This window comes from Drosophila mojavensis, unplaced genomic scaffold (assembly GCF_018153725.1).
Source record: "Drosophila mojavensis isolate 15081-1352.22 unplaced genomic scaffold, ASM1815372v1 contig_16, whole genome shotgun sequence".
NCBI lineage: Eukaryota > Metazoa > Arthropoda > Insecta > Diptera > Drosophilidae > Drosophila > Drosophila mojavensis.
This window is the reverse complement of record NW_025318693.1, coordinates 1,452,651-1,466,981: the sequence shown is the minus strand read 5'-3', so window position 1 is coordinate 1,466,981 and position 14,331 is coordinate 1,452,651. Positions and strand designations below refer to the sequence as shown.

Sequence of the window (14,331 nt, the reverse complement as noted above, 5' to 3'; positions counted from 1 at the left end):
GTCAAATGCCAGCAACTAGCCGCTTATCAGCAGTTGAAACATTTGGCATTGGCACACAGCATCCACGTTCCACACTCTACAGTCGGCAGTCGTTGGGCTTTATTTTCACTCTCCACTTGGCCTCGTGTCGATTCGTTGCGTTCTACACGATGCTCGTTCGTCGGCTCGTGGATTTTGGCGGTTTCGTCGGTTCGTCGTTTCAGCGCTCGTTCGCCTGCAATCAGTTTGAAAATGTCTTTCGTGCGGTTCGGTTGACTAGTGTTAGGGTACACCCATTCGCGCTCCTAACGAGTTCGTTCCACTGGGAACAGTCAGTCAACAAAAGTAAACAACAACAATTGAATATGCGAACATTAAATAACAATCCAACATTCGTCCATTGTCCATTGATTCAATAGTCAGCCATAACTGCAGAGACTTCGCGGAGAATCTCTAAGGTAATTGAAGGTCCTTCGCTGTTTGCCGGTTTTTTATGGATTCGCCGCTTCTATTCCCTGGCAATTTGCATTGATGAACTCTGGCACGATGCGCGGCGTGCATGATAAGAACCCAAGCGTAATAATCATCGATATTCAAAACCCTTAAAGCAAAGCACCAACAACAGCTGGCAATAGATCCCATCGCCAGGACCAGACAGTTTGCCAACCTTTGATCTCTGCGTGTGCGTCTGCCTCCGTCTCTGCCCCAATCTCGGTGCGTTGGTGTCCCTGTGTGTTTATGTGTGAAAGTGTGAAAAAGCGCAAAATAAATATTAAAAGCAAAACGTGCATGGATTAGAAATCATAACCAGCCAGCAGCACAAACGGCAGCAGGAGCAGCAGCAGCAGCAGCTCAAATAATAACAATAAGAACAACAACCACAACAACAAGGAGCTCTGCCCGTCACGTTAGCTTATTGAAACAGCTAGGAAAACAGGTTAGTGTTTGTGAGTTTGGTTCAATGCGCCTTGGCCGCGTTTTATATTTCCTTTCAGCTCAGCTCAGTTCAGCTCCCCGTCCGTTTCGCCTGTCAGACTCCTTTTGTGCATTAGACGAATGCGCGCTGATGCATAATTTATGCAAACTCTCCGCTTTCATCTCGCTGTTGTCCTATCCCATTATTCAGTTGCTCTTCGAATTTTGGTTAAGTGCCGCATAGTGCGGCGCACCTGAACTGAGCAAAACTAAACCGACATTTAATGCCCACACATGCAGCAGTTGACACCGCACTGGCCACACGCATATCTCCCCTTGGCCTAATCAACATGATTTATGGCAATCGAAGGCGGCCACACTGCTGGCTGCCGGCTGCCGGCTGCTGGGTGTTGGGTGTTGGGCGCTCTATGCGCTTGGTTACCTGATATTTACATACCCATGCCGGCTCACAAATTCCGTCCAACTGGAAACTAAATAATTATATGGCAGAGTCCCGGCGCCAATTCCTGCCCGTCGCATCACTTCCAAGCTCCCAATTGCTCTGTGTCGCTTAGACAAGCATCTGGGCAGGGGGAGGGGACTGGGCTTAACGAACATTTATGCTTGTGCAGTTGTTTATGCTAAGCTCGAGTTATGTTAGGGAGTTAGGGAGGCGTGGCAGCTATAGCAACCGGCTGGGGCACATTTGCCAGCCGCACTCATACGCCATGTGGTGCTTGCGTGGAGGTCTGAGCAGGAATAGTACCAGCAACAGCAGCACCACGAGCAGCAGCAGCAGCTGAAGCAGCCGCAGCCGCATCCTCATCAAGAATGAATTAAAAGTTATTTTAAATTCGTGACAGTCGCCTAATTTTGCATGTCGCCTGCCTCTGCTATGCCCAAGGGCTCTGTGTCACGACAGTCGCATGGCAGTTAGCAGCTGACACCTGCCAAACTCCTGCTAGTTACATTTGAAACTGTATTACTCACACACACGCACACACACTCACACCCAGAGAGTGAGAGACTCTGTCAAAAGTCAGTGGGAGTGAATTAAATTTCAAATATTTCTTAATTTACTTTTTTGGTTTTGCGTTGACAGTTCAAATTGCTATAACAAATTTTCTAACGCTACGCATGCCACTCATTCATTTCGCTTTGCGATTCCACGCGCGCACACACTTTCTCACTGGGGGCGCACATGCATAAGTGAAATATTATGTACAACTGTCGAGTTTGTTTTCTGATGCTTTTTTTCGCGTATTCTTTCGTGCTTTTTTTTTCCTCTTGGTGAAAATAAATGAAGCCATTCGAGCGCAATCAGAATTTCGCATTAAAGCGTGCCACACACGCATTGGCATTGCGAATTGATGACAGCAGAACGCACAGCCATATAGGATAAACAGGGCAGGAGAGAGTGTGAATGGAGTGATATTGTTGTTGGTGTTGTTGTTGTTGTTGTTGTTGGTGTTGTCGTTGTGCCAGGCAGCGGCGCTGGCACGCAGTGTAGCCGTCGAAAGGCAGGCTGATTGCCACAATCGAAACAAAACCAAATCCCAGCGATTGATTTTGCAATTGTGTATACGGTTAAGCTCTGCATAGGCAGTAATAAATCATGAGAATCGCACCTGTCCAAAAGTCAAAGCAATGAATATTCCAAAGATTTTTCATTTAAACCAATTTCATCTGCTGATCCCACTGTGCGAAATTAATATAAGCATTGTTTTATAATATAGTAGCTGCAGTTAAGTATAACTTATTGGCCAGCATGCTAATTTATGTTTATTAAATATGAATTTATCATGGGGAGTATATACAAAATTTTAAAACTGTTATTAAAAATGGAAAAAGTTACAGTTCAAAGAAATAAAAGATATGGGGGATATTTGCATTATAAATAAATATAGTTTAACTGAAATATATATAGAGAGTTTAACTGAATATAGGATAGATGTTAACATGGTCCACCATTTCATTCGGATATATCCTTGATCAGCTGAGCTAGCCAAGGCCGTCCGTGCTACCAACTTGACACCTAAAATTCATATAGACTTTTTCAATGTGTCACAAATTGTCGTTAATTCTTTATTATAATGTTCATTTAGATCATTTATTTATTTTTATTTTTTTCTAACGATATGTCAATATGACCCACTTTGGTTTATATATAAATAACATTAATTGGCGTAATACATTCACAAATGTATCGAAAAATTGATTGGAATTGAGTATATAGTATATGATATTTGTATTGAAACTGAACAAAAACCCAATCATGAATATTATTGTCGCTTATCAGAGAGTAAAAAAAAAGCAGGTTTAGTCAGCTATGACAAGAAATTTAAGTTTTCTATACAAAAAATGAAACAATTAAAATGCTCAAATATGAATAAAAGCAGTTCATATATGAAAAGGGGCTGAATTTTTCTACTGTTATTTTTTGTTGTTTTTTTTTTTTTTTTATTGTTTGTCAACCTTTTTTATTTGAGCAATCATTTTTTCCGCACATTTACATAGTGAAAATATGAAAAAGGGAGAACTTTTTGCTGGCTCTACTTTCATTTTTGTGGTTTGAGAATTTCGTAGAAAGGCGCTTTTTGCTGCGTTGCCACATAGCGTGAAGTACAGCTGGCGGTAATGCTGTAAATTAAGTTGCTTTTAGCTGCCATTGCATACTCTCCGGCCGAGATGCAAATCCTGTACTCTGACGCACTTGAGAACTTTGTTAAACGAGCCGAAACAAGTGGCTGCCATCAATTTGTATCTGTTTCTGTGTATCTGTAGCTGTAGCGAGTGTAGCTGCCCCGCCCACTCGTCAATTTGGCTGTAGAGTCTAAGAGCCGTTTACAATTTGCAGTTAAGTTCAAATGCAAACAAAATTACTTCGCGAAAAGTAAATAAATGGGCGTAGCACTTGAGCAGCTTTTCCGAGCTGTTTGAAATTGAAATTAAGTGTAGTGCAACTCAATAATAAGTTTGGTGCAGCTTCTGCGAGTCGCCCTGCGGAAACGGATGTGTGACAACCAGTTTTATTATTTTCATTCGTATTTTTTTTAGATGGGGCGGGGCTATGATTCTCTTTTATTTTATTTTCTATTATTTGTTGGTCTTTGGCAGAACACTTTGGCGCTGCCACAAAAATGCTTCAACAAAATGAAATTAGTGTCAAAACGTTGCAACTTCAACTGGTTCCATCCCGCCCACTCCATGCCCACTCCGTGCCCAGCCTGTCAAATACGCGGGCCATTCGCACGGCAAGGGCCACACCAGTGGAGCCGCTCTTGAATTTGGGCGACAGACAGACGCCGTGAATGACGACGCTGACAGCGAGTGATGGCCAAGCAGCTAGGCAGGACTGGGGCCCGCAAAGTGGGCGTAATCGTCCTGCTCGTTAACCAGACAGCCGCCGGCATTTCAGCAGCAAAATTGTCCTTCGTTGATGCAGTTCGTGTTCTTCGTTGTCGTTGGTGTTGTTGCCGTTGTTCTTGTCTCTCGGTTGCCATGGCATTTTTAGTTGATTAGGGCTCAAGCTCAAGCGAAACAAGTAAGAAGACTCTAGTCGAGACTGCTCGACTAGGAGATACCCTGAACCCTCTAATCTGATATTCTAATCAGTCTGCACTTCTTTTCGACAAACATACATACACACACACGTATTAGAATGCGCTCTGCTAACTGCGCTTGGGCTGCGCTGCAGTGTAGGTAACATTAAAAGAATTTATTTGTTGAATAATTTAATTTCTATACGTACAATCTTAATGAAAGTTTCAGGGCGTAATTATATGGCGAAAATGTATGTACAATCCAAAGCACATGTCTCTAGTACTTGATATACGCCTTTTACAAAGGTGAGGGTGAGGGGGTGGATATAGGGGTGGGGGGTAAATTACAACAAAAATCGAAATTATATAAAATACATATAAGTCTACATTTAAAATTTGCAAGCTCTAGCTCTAAAGGTGTAGGAGATATAATTAAATAACTAGCTTTCGATAAGGTTTTTGATCGATAATAAAATATCGGGAGTAGTTATCGATATATAAAGAAAAACTTGATATGCGCGTGATATACACGGACCTAGGAAAAAAAATTTCAAGTCTCTAGCTCTTATATCTTCTGAAATCGACGCGTTCATACATACGGACGGACGGACGGACGGACGGACGGACGGACGGAAAGACAGACGGACAGGGTCAAATCGACTTAGCTCGTCGCCCTGATCAAGAATATATATACTTTGGTTTGGGTTGGGTGGTGGGTGGTGGGTGGCCGTTGGCGCTTGGCGGGTGACAACAAAAAATACAATTTATTCATTGGCTAAGGTGAGGGCCGTTGTTTTTGCCTTTCGCTCTTTGCAACTTGTTTACCGTTGGATTCTTTTTATTTTATGGGCGCCCTCTTTTTGCTGTTGCCTGCACTCGGCGCTTTTGCCTACAAATTGAATGGGTTTTGGACACAAGTGCATTGCCCTGCCACAAAAGCAAGAAAAACAGCTACAATGCCCCGGATGAACTAGATTGTAAATGAAGTGCGGGCCGCTCGACCGGCTTCTCAGTCCGACTAGAGGCGAAATGTAGAACGTGGTCGGGCTTTGATTAACTTCAATCAACGCTGGGATATCTATTCAGAATTAAAATTTATTGCCAATTTGCGGCAAATTCGATTAAGCTTAAGTTCGCGAGCACAAAAGCAAAGCAGAGCCAAGCAAAGCAGAGCAGAGCAATGTGGAGCAGGGCAGAGAGAGAGAGAGAGAGAGAGAGAATTGAGGCGTAGCCAAGCAGGAAAAACACTCAGCCGGACATGAAAGTGAGCCTGGGAATTTAAATTCCAATAGATAAAGACAGAAAGACGGCCCGACCCGACAGGCCAAATAGGGCTGAGGCAGAGGCTAAGGCTGAGGCTGTTGCCTCAGACTGCAAGTTGAAAAGCTGTTGAAGTTTATTGGAAAAATATTCAAATCACGTGGGTGGTCTCAGCACATCGGCTGGCAGCCAGCAGCCGAGTGATAAAAACGGCAAAGAAATTACTTATAGATTGAATGAAATTGTCTATACCCGGCCAGGTTCCAGCGCCGCTCCAGCAAGTGCCCGAATTGCTTTGCTATATTTTTGATCAATTCAAAGGCTAAGGCTAAGACAACGAAGTCTCTAATGGCTGCGCCTAAGCTCTGGCTTTAGAGTGCAGGCCCTCGGAGCGCTCGAATGAATGTATTTTTAGCTAAGCTAAGTAATTAAAATCAGAGTCAGTCTGCCCCGTCGTGCGTCGTGCGTCGTGCGAATGGCCAAATGATGAGCTGAGCAGCAGCAGTCTCGGCCAGTCGCAGAAACTTATCTAATAAGTGTCAGTTGGGCCGTGACAACGGGCCCAAACAGCAACAAGGCCCCAGCTGACAATATGGCCAATACACTCGTTGCCCATATTAAAGCGTTGCGGGTGACCTGCAAACTTGTGTGCTTCGAAAAAGTTTCACTTTCGGCCGGGTCGACGGATGGGGCTGAGCTTCTATCACATGCAGGGCGTTGGAAAATCAATGGCTATAAATCGGTTGACGCCTGTTTTGGCTTGTTTATAGCAGAGCGATTTATGCGTCGCATATTTATTTATGTTCAACAATTTGCTGGTTGCTTAAAGGCCACGTTAATGTGCAGACACCAAAAGGGCCGACTTCTCCTGCTCCTGCTCCTGCTCCTGCTTCACTCAGCAGCAGTCGTAAATTAGCGGCAGCAGCCCAGCAACAAATGTAAATAGTTCAATAACAAAGGCAATACCAATTCCTATACCAATACTATTCCCAATACCAATACCAATAACACTAACAAGCAGCGCGAGCCACGACCTGAACTCTGTACCAGGCTCAAACGCTGTCTGGACCCAGCAATAACAAGCTGACATGTTTTATTTATGGAGCAACGTAGACGACAAGCGACAAGCAACTAACGACGGACGACATCGAGAGTAGCTGTTAAAATTGTTTTAATTTTCTGCGCGTACAACAAGAAAATGTACACGCAGCTGTCACAGCCACAAGGTCAAGTGCTAGAAAGCCACAGAAGTGATGGCAGATTAGCCGTTTTATAGCCAAACCTTTGTGTGTGAGGCTGATGGACATGGAGAGTCTAGTAAGTTTTATAACTAAATCACACAGAAAGACTGAGAACAGTCTTAGCAGCCCAGACGTTCACAATATTATATTATCTGAAACAGTTTTGCAACACTTATTGATGGAGGGGGAACGAGTTTTTACTTTGTATGGCATACATGGAAACCTAGCAACCCAAACTGTGCTTTAATTAAGGTTCTGCCTTTCATGAATGTCAACATTGTAAATATAATTATTTTAATAGAAGTTCGCTTGCAGAAGGTATTAAAATTTGTTGTCAACATGTGTATGTGTGTGTGTGTGTGCTTATGGACATCAGTTAACTTTTGATGAGCACTTAATTAATCATGACAGACTGGACTAGTGTTATGCCTAACGTCATGATTCATAGACAAATATATTATTATTTTATTATACAATGGTAATTGTTCTTGATGAAAGCGCTTGCTTATCAACTTATCATATTTACTATAGCTTATAGAGTTTACAAATTAAAGTTGTAAATTTATTTCTAGCTATTTTTGAATCTTTTCCATTTGACAGCTCTGCTCAAGGCGGGGCCAAATGTCCAAATGTCCAAATGGCTAACTTAAATACACAAACAGGACTGCAAATGAGTGTCGTTGCTCTTGTTGTCTTGTTATCGACGTCGCCTTTGGCCCCGCTGGCTGTCTAGCTGCTAAGTAATGCTCATGTTGATGTTAGTGTTATTGTTGTAGCTGTTATTGTTGCTACTGCTATTGCTACTGCTGCTGCTGGTTAAGTGACCAGCGGGCAAAACGCTGTTCGACCCGTTGTAATAATTCAATTGCGCAGAGCGCAGCGCCGGGGCTAGACCCAAGATTGATGGCGTGCATTGAGAGTTGCTTTTGGCGACATTTGTGTGACGTGTTGCCAGCTTCAACTTGAATTATGTATATGTGAGAGTGTGCCAGTTAGTGCGCGAGTGTGGGTGTATGGGTGTGTGAGTATTCGAGTGTGGGTGTGCTTGCCTGTGCGTTGAGGCGCAAATGTTCAAGCTGCAAACTTTGTCAACTTTGCGTAACAAAAAAGAAACGAAGCGAACAAAGCAAACAAAATGAAAAAGAAAAGGAAAAGAAAGCACGTAAAGCAGAGCGACCAAGTCAGCACTGGATTTAACTTGGCTTTGAGAGCGGCACAGTCATTGCCTTCGAATCATACTTACTTATACACACTGTCAGCCAGCTAGCCTATCCCATCGTGGCCTAGCCTAGCCTGGCCTAGCTAAGCATTTATACGCATTAAAGCGACAGCCAACTTTTTGACCAACTTTGCCTCTTCTTGGGCTAAAGTTATCAAAAATTCCACTTGCGCCGTGAATCAAGTGCCATTTACTGATTGTACGACGGCGACAGGCCCTGACTCATAGTCATAGTCAGGGTTTGGGTGGTTGGGTGGTTGGCTGGTGATGTGACTGGGTGTTAGTAGCAGTCTGTGAACAGAAAGCACCTCTTAATCCGCTTCACATTTTATCAGCTCTCTGACACCAACACTTCAATGTGTTAGTCAGCGTGTGTGTGTATGTGTATGTGTGCGTGTGTGTGTGTGCCTATATCTGTTGTGATCACGCGCATTCATAAGTTTGCCTAAGCCTGGCCCGAAGCGCTTTTAAGCGTTCTTAGCACACCAAAACTTCCCGCTTGAAGTGTGTGTGTCCCGGCCCATTGCTAAATCGACGTCTAATGCCACAGCTAAGCCCTTAACTACAACATTGACAACTGGCGCACGTTGACAGTTTGTCTAGATGCCCAACCGTAATGAATTAATCGAAGACTTGCAGCATTTACATTTACATTTGCCACACGGCCTCCAATTGGCATTAAACTATTCGAGCAGACGCACAGGTTGATTAAGTTGCAGCAGCAAACTGGCAAAGTATTTAAGAGTTTTGCAACATCGTAATCAGTTCTAGGCACGGGCTTTTCTTTTGTATTCTATATATATATTTAAGATTGAAAAATAACATGCAGCATTTTTTATATGTGAATTCCGATGCATTTTTCTTGCATTTTCTGTTTATTTTTAATAATAAAATAACTACTTGTTTGTTGATTTTTCCTCCGAATAATCTGAATGTGACAAAAGTTTACCTGAAACTAACGTTTTTCTGACAAAAAAAAAAAAAAAAAAAAAAAAAAAACTTATTCTGAAAAAAAAAAAAAAACAACAAATATTAAACTGGGAATGCATTTAAGAGCCTTGCAAGATTGTGTTCAGTTCCAGGTATGGGTTCCAGGTATCAGGTGATTTTATTTTTTGGTATTCGGTATTAAGATTGAAATATATTTTTAGTATTTTTTTATCGAAAAATTTGTCTTTACATTTTCTATTTTCATTTTATTTTCTAATAGCAAAAGTTTTTTTTCCCCCTCAATAATAGTATTATTCTCCTCTTGTTTGTTTATTGAATATTTGATAGTGTAATTTGTGAATTTGCCACATATTTTGCTTCAGTTTGCTGGCTAACAGTTGTGTAACGATATTGAGCAGTTCGTTTTTGATTTTCAACTCACACATATTCATTGCTCGATTGCTATTAATAAAGCCTTGTGCACAAAACAAGCCACAAACAGCAGCAGTTTAAATTCCTCTTCAAGGGGACAGTCATCAGAGCTTGTGAGCACAGCGATATTTGGGTTGAATTCCGAAATCAAAAATCAAGTCATTCCTTTAAGCAATGTCAGCCAGCACATGAGGCGGGGCAACCGGAGTGAAGTTTGCAGCAAAGCATTTCCTCAATTTATTGGTGAAATACGTTCCGTGCCAAGTTTGGCTGCTTTGCTGCCTGCTGCTCCGTTGTTGACTAGTTCTGTGTGGCATGGGGCAGCATATTATGTAAATGTGGCAAGTTTATGGGCCTGGACGTGCGCTGCGTGTGCAAGGCATGTGATTTTTAAATGAACTTTGACCACTGCCATACATTCATACATGTGGGCCTACACAAGGGCAGCCCGGCATATGATGTGCCGGGTCGATCGACCTATGAGAAAGACAACAAAAATATTGCATAAATTTTTTGCTTGGCCAGCGTCCGGGCACAAAGCTAACTAAGTGACAGTGAAAGACATGAGGGCAACTCAAATAAGCAGAAAATAGACAGCAAACTCCACACTGAGCCGTGGAAGGGCAGGGCAAGGGGATGTGGAAACGACGCAACGATTCAACTGAACTGAAAAACAACGGTACAAGTTGAGTTAACAGTTGCAATTTTTACATTCAATTCTTGCTTCGGCCCCCTGTGCGAGGTTTGAGCATTGTGCACCCTCGACTGCCTTCCAATCCACTGACAGATAAATCAATCAATGTTTTTTCTTACACACTCGCATAACAGTCTTTGGCAGCAAGTCGCTCACTCACGCCAATCGTACATGCAATATCCAAATGCTATGCGCTGTCAAAGATTTCCAATTAAAATGCTCAATTTTCCTGCATTTGCTATCTCTCATGCAGAGCGAAAATTGCTAAATTAGCTTAAGGCTTAGCGAGTGTGTGTTAATTTATGCCAGTGTATCTGTGTGTGCGTGTGTGTTTGGGTGTGTGTGTGTGAGTAATGCCATTGCCATCAACTTTTGCATAATCGAAAAACTTTTACACTTATACAATGAAGCGCCAATGGGGCAATGATTTTCAACAAAAAGCCGCAAATTTTATGTGGCCATAACGATATCCGGCTCTAAGCTATCCCTCTTTTTTGGCTTGCCACTATGAACTAATACCCTCCGGTAGCTCAAAAGTAAAATTCACTGCTTTGACGTGCAGCTTTGGAGGCATAATTAATCATTTTGTGGTGCTTCTTTGTGGGGGTGGGGTAAGTAAAAAAGTTAGAAACTAAAAAATTGGCATCAGCATCAATTTTAATTTACTTGATCGGGTTACGATAGACTGCGGTATAAAGGGCAGGCTGCTGGGACTCCTAATTATACAATTAGCTAGGTTTTTGCCGGGCGCCCAGAGAATTGGCAAATTCTGCGCCTGATTGTTCATAATCAAGTATACGACGCATGGGTTGCGCAGCAGAGAAACTTTGTAAAATCGCATGATTTGCGTTTTTCGGTTTTAGTTAACAATTTGTCTTGAACTGTAGCTGGAATTGCGTATTTTAAACAATTTGCGCTCGTATCAATATTTACCGAATGTGTTTTGAATATGAAATGAGGTCGAATTTATACGTATCAATTGGAGACAGCGAACAACCCTCAATCCCCACGACGCGTCGTGTAAATTCATTAAAAATGTGCTGCCACAGGAAGCGAAACATGGCGCACAATACACAAATCCGCAACGCAAATAAAAATGTTTGCGGCCTGAAAGTGAAACAGAAAACTTGTGTGATAAAAGTCCCCAACGTCGCATGCCGAATGCCGAATGACGATTGCAGATTGCCGAAGAGCATGCTAAACGAACTATTTGAGCGTCTATAAATAAACACGGAAGCCCATTGGAGGAACGCTTTCTGGGACTACACACACATAAATCGAATCTTATTTATTTTCCTTTGGCAATATTTCCAGCCCAAGTGTTGCTCTGCGAAGATAAAATACATTGAAGGACTTAACCCGTCTGTTGACCCAACATTGCGCAGTTGTCCCTTGGCGCATCATTTGTGGTTGCCACAAAATGCCTATGAGATACTCTTTCATTGAAGTCGATCTATTTTATTTATAAAAGTAAAATATATAGCACATATAACATTCTTTTATTTTGTAGAGAAATAAATATATTTTTTTTTTTTTTTATTCTTATTTTGATTATTTCACATTTTCCTATTTAAATATTATATTTAATGGAAAACTCTTGCAGGGCATTCAAAGTGCGAAATGCTGAAATACTCGCGCTCTTGTTGCTTTATTTATGTGTAAACATTTTGCCAAAAATTCGGGTCAACATTATGGGCAGCGATGTCTCTAAATATGCTTAGGAATGAGGTTTGCAATCCGGGGTCACAGTGTGTGCTGTCTCTAGATGCTATTTGAAGTCAGCTGCTTCTTCTGCTGCTGCTGCTCCTGCCGCTGGTTGCTTTTGTGTCTGCCACCTAACTCTGGCATATCGTTTCGCTCAGAAAATTGCAAACAAACACACACGAGTTGCGAGAGAGCGCAGCGAATGAATAAATAAATAAGCCAGAGGCTCCGCCTCTCCTGTCGCTCTCCCGGCTCATAGGGTGCACTCGAAACATAGTCTGTGACTGACTCTGCTGGCATTTTAGGACAACGAGTACGGCAAATGAAATGCCGCGCAAGAATTTATAGAAATTTATTTGTGCGCCCCACTGGCTACAAAGTAAACAAATCTAGGAACGTGCCCGTAGCCTGGTCATAGATGGAGGAGACCGGGCGCCAGGCCAGGCGCAGGCAGGGGCAAACACGCCAACGCACACACACACACGCTCAGGACCTTACCGTGCGTGTGTGTGTGTGTGTGTGTTGGCATTTCTGTTGCGTATCACATGGGACACGCACGCACATTCGCCGGAGCATGAAAGCGAGCCTGAAATTAAATTTTCGTAAATTTGATTTGAAACGCGTGCGTGGAAATTCATTTAACGCACTCTTGCTGCAGGTGATTGCAACAATTGAAACTGCTTTTTACATTTAATTGCCTGTTTATGCGTCAATCAAGTTAGCCACAAGCCTTGCTCGCCAAAAATACAGGCATGCGGTCTCATAATTGCTCCCCAGCCGCGCCAGCCTAAGGGCTTTCAGATTTCGGGCACGTTGTGTCACGTTCTTGAAAATATGAAACGTCTACTGATTTTTAATGAAGCCAAACTTTCTGTCCAAAGGTACAAAGTCAGAAAACTAGCGCAGTCCAGCCCAAGACAAAAACACACGCAATAACCCTCACAAGCTGAGCAGGACCTGAGCTGGGAATAATGTGGCGAACGAACAAGGCAGAGGAATGAAAAAACTTCACAGCTCTCTCTCTGTCTCTCTCTCTCCCTCTCTCTCTTTGTCTCTGATTAATACATACGTGCACTAAACGGGTCCGGTCCTCGGACCTGACTGCTGTCACCTCTAAAGTCCGGCGAGAGTGTTACGGTCATGTACGCAATAATTAAAAGTATCGAAACTTCGGAGTGTGTGTGTCCGGGTGTGTGAAAGTGTGTGTGTGCATGTGTGCATGTGTGGGTCTGTGTTTGTTTGAGAATGTGAGCACTTGTCGCTTGGGCGCGCGGCTAGCCGCTCTCTGTGGCTGATTGCAAATACACAAAGATAGAGCGGGAGGGTGGGACAGGGGGTCAGGGGATGCGGTGTAGATGGTTGGCGAAAAGATATGCCACGTTACGTATACGACATGTGGCCGTTGGTCTCACTGCTGTGTGCGGTACGTGAGCTTTAACAATCGTACGGGATTCTTTCCTTCGTCCACTGAATGTAGATGCGAGTGAGTGTGTGTTGGTATGTGTGTGTGTGTGCTCCACTTGCCTGGCCAGTCAATTTAGGAGCATGGCATAGATTGCCAACACACGAAACAAAGCAAATGACAAATAAACAAACAAACAAACGAACGAACAAACGAATGAAACGAAACGTAGCGATTGCCATTTTCCCAGTCCATGCTGCTGCTGCTGCTCCGTCTCCTCCTGCTGCTGCTGCCACTACTCCTGCTGCCGCTCCTGCTGCTGCTTTTGCAGCACACGAAACGTGTGTATAAATAAAAACTTTGCAGCAGACGCCCGTGGCTGGGTGCCGAGGCGGATCGGGAGTTGAACCTAGATATCGAGATGGTCCCTCAGCTCACCAGTCCACTCGCCCACTAGGCCAGTAGCCCAGTGGCCCATCAAGCGTGCGCTGCCCTTGCTAATACAAAAAGCACACTTAAGTTATTGTTACTGTTATTTAGTTAGTTTACGCCACTTTGTATTATGTGTGCGTGCATGTGTGCGTGTGCGCGTGTGTGTGTGTGGGTGGTTGTGTGTGATCTTTGTCTGCGACCGTATTTGCTTTTTATTGTTTGGCATTTCTTGCAATACCCGCGCCGCTACCACAACAAAAAACCAAACATACAATCCGAAACCCTGGCAGGGGCAACAGCTCCACATTGATTTGATTGATTCGCGCTGCGTCAGCTGGCTGCCTGTGTGTGTGTGTGTGTGTGTGTCGGTGTGCGTGTATGTGTGTGAGTTTGGCAGAAAGAGAAAAACAAAACGAAAACTGAATAAAATCGGCTGGCAGCAAAGTAAACAAAAATATGCCCACCTCCAAATTGCCTGAAATTGAAAAATTGTAAAATACAGGCATAAGGGTGCGTGTGCGATATCTACATTCACAATGGCTGAGTGCTGAATGTCTTCAGTCTAATCGATTGCAATGGAT

The 14,331-nt window shown here is 43.2% G+C and overlaps 1 protein-coding gene across 1 annotated transcript in view; it reads left to right on the top strand.

The window, feature by feature from the left end:
* Window positions 1–216: 216 nt before the first annotated feature.
* LOC6573760 overlaps window positions 217–14,331 on the top strand; it is a 63,838-nt gene continuing 49,723 nt past the window's right edge. Inside the window, exon 1 of the mRNA XM_001999783.4 lies at window positions 217–916. The gene's annotated coding sequence lies outside the window, so the exon portion shown is untranslated. The remainder of the gene's footprint in view (window positions 917–14,331) is intronic.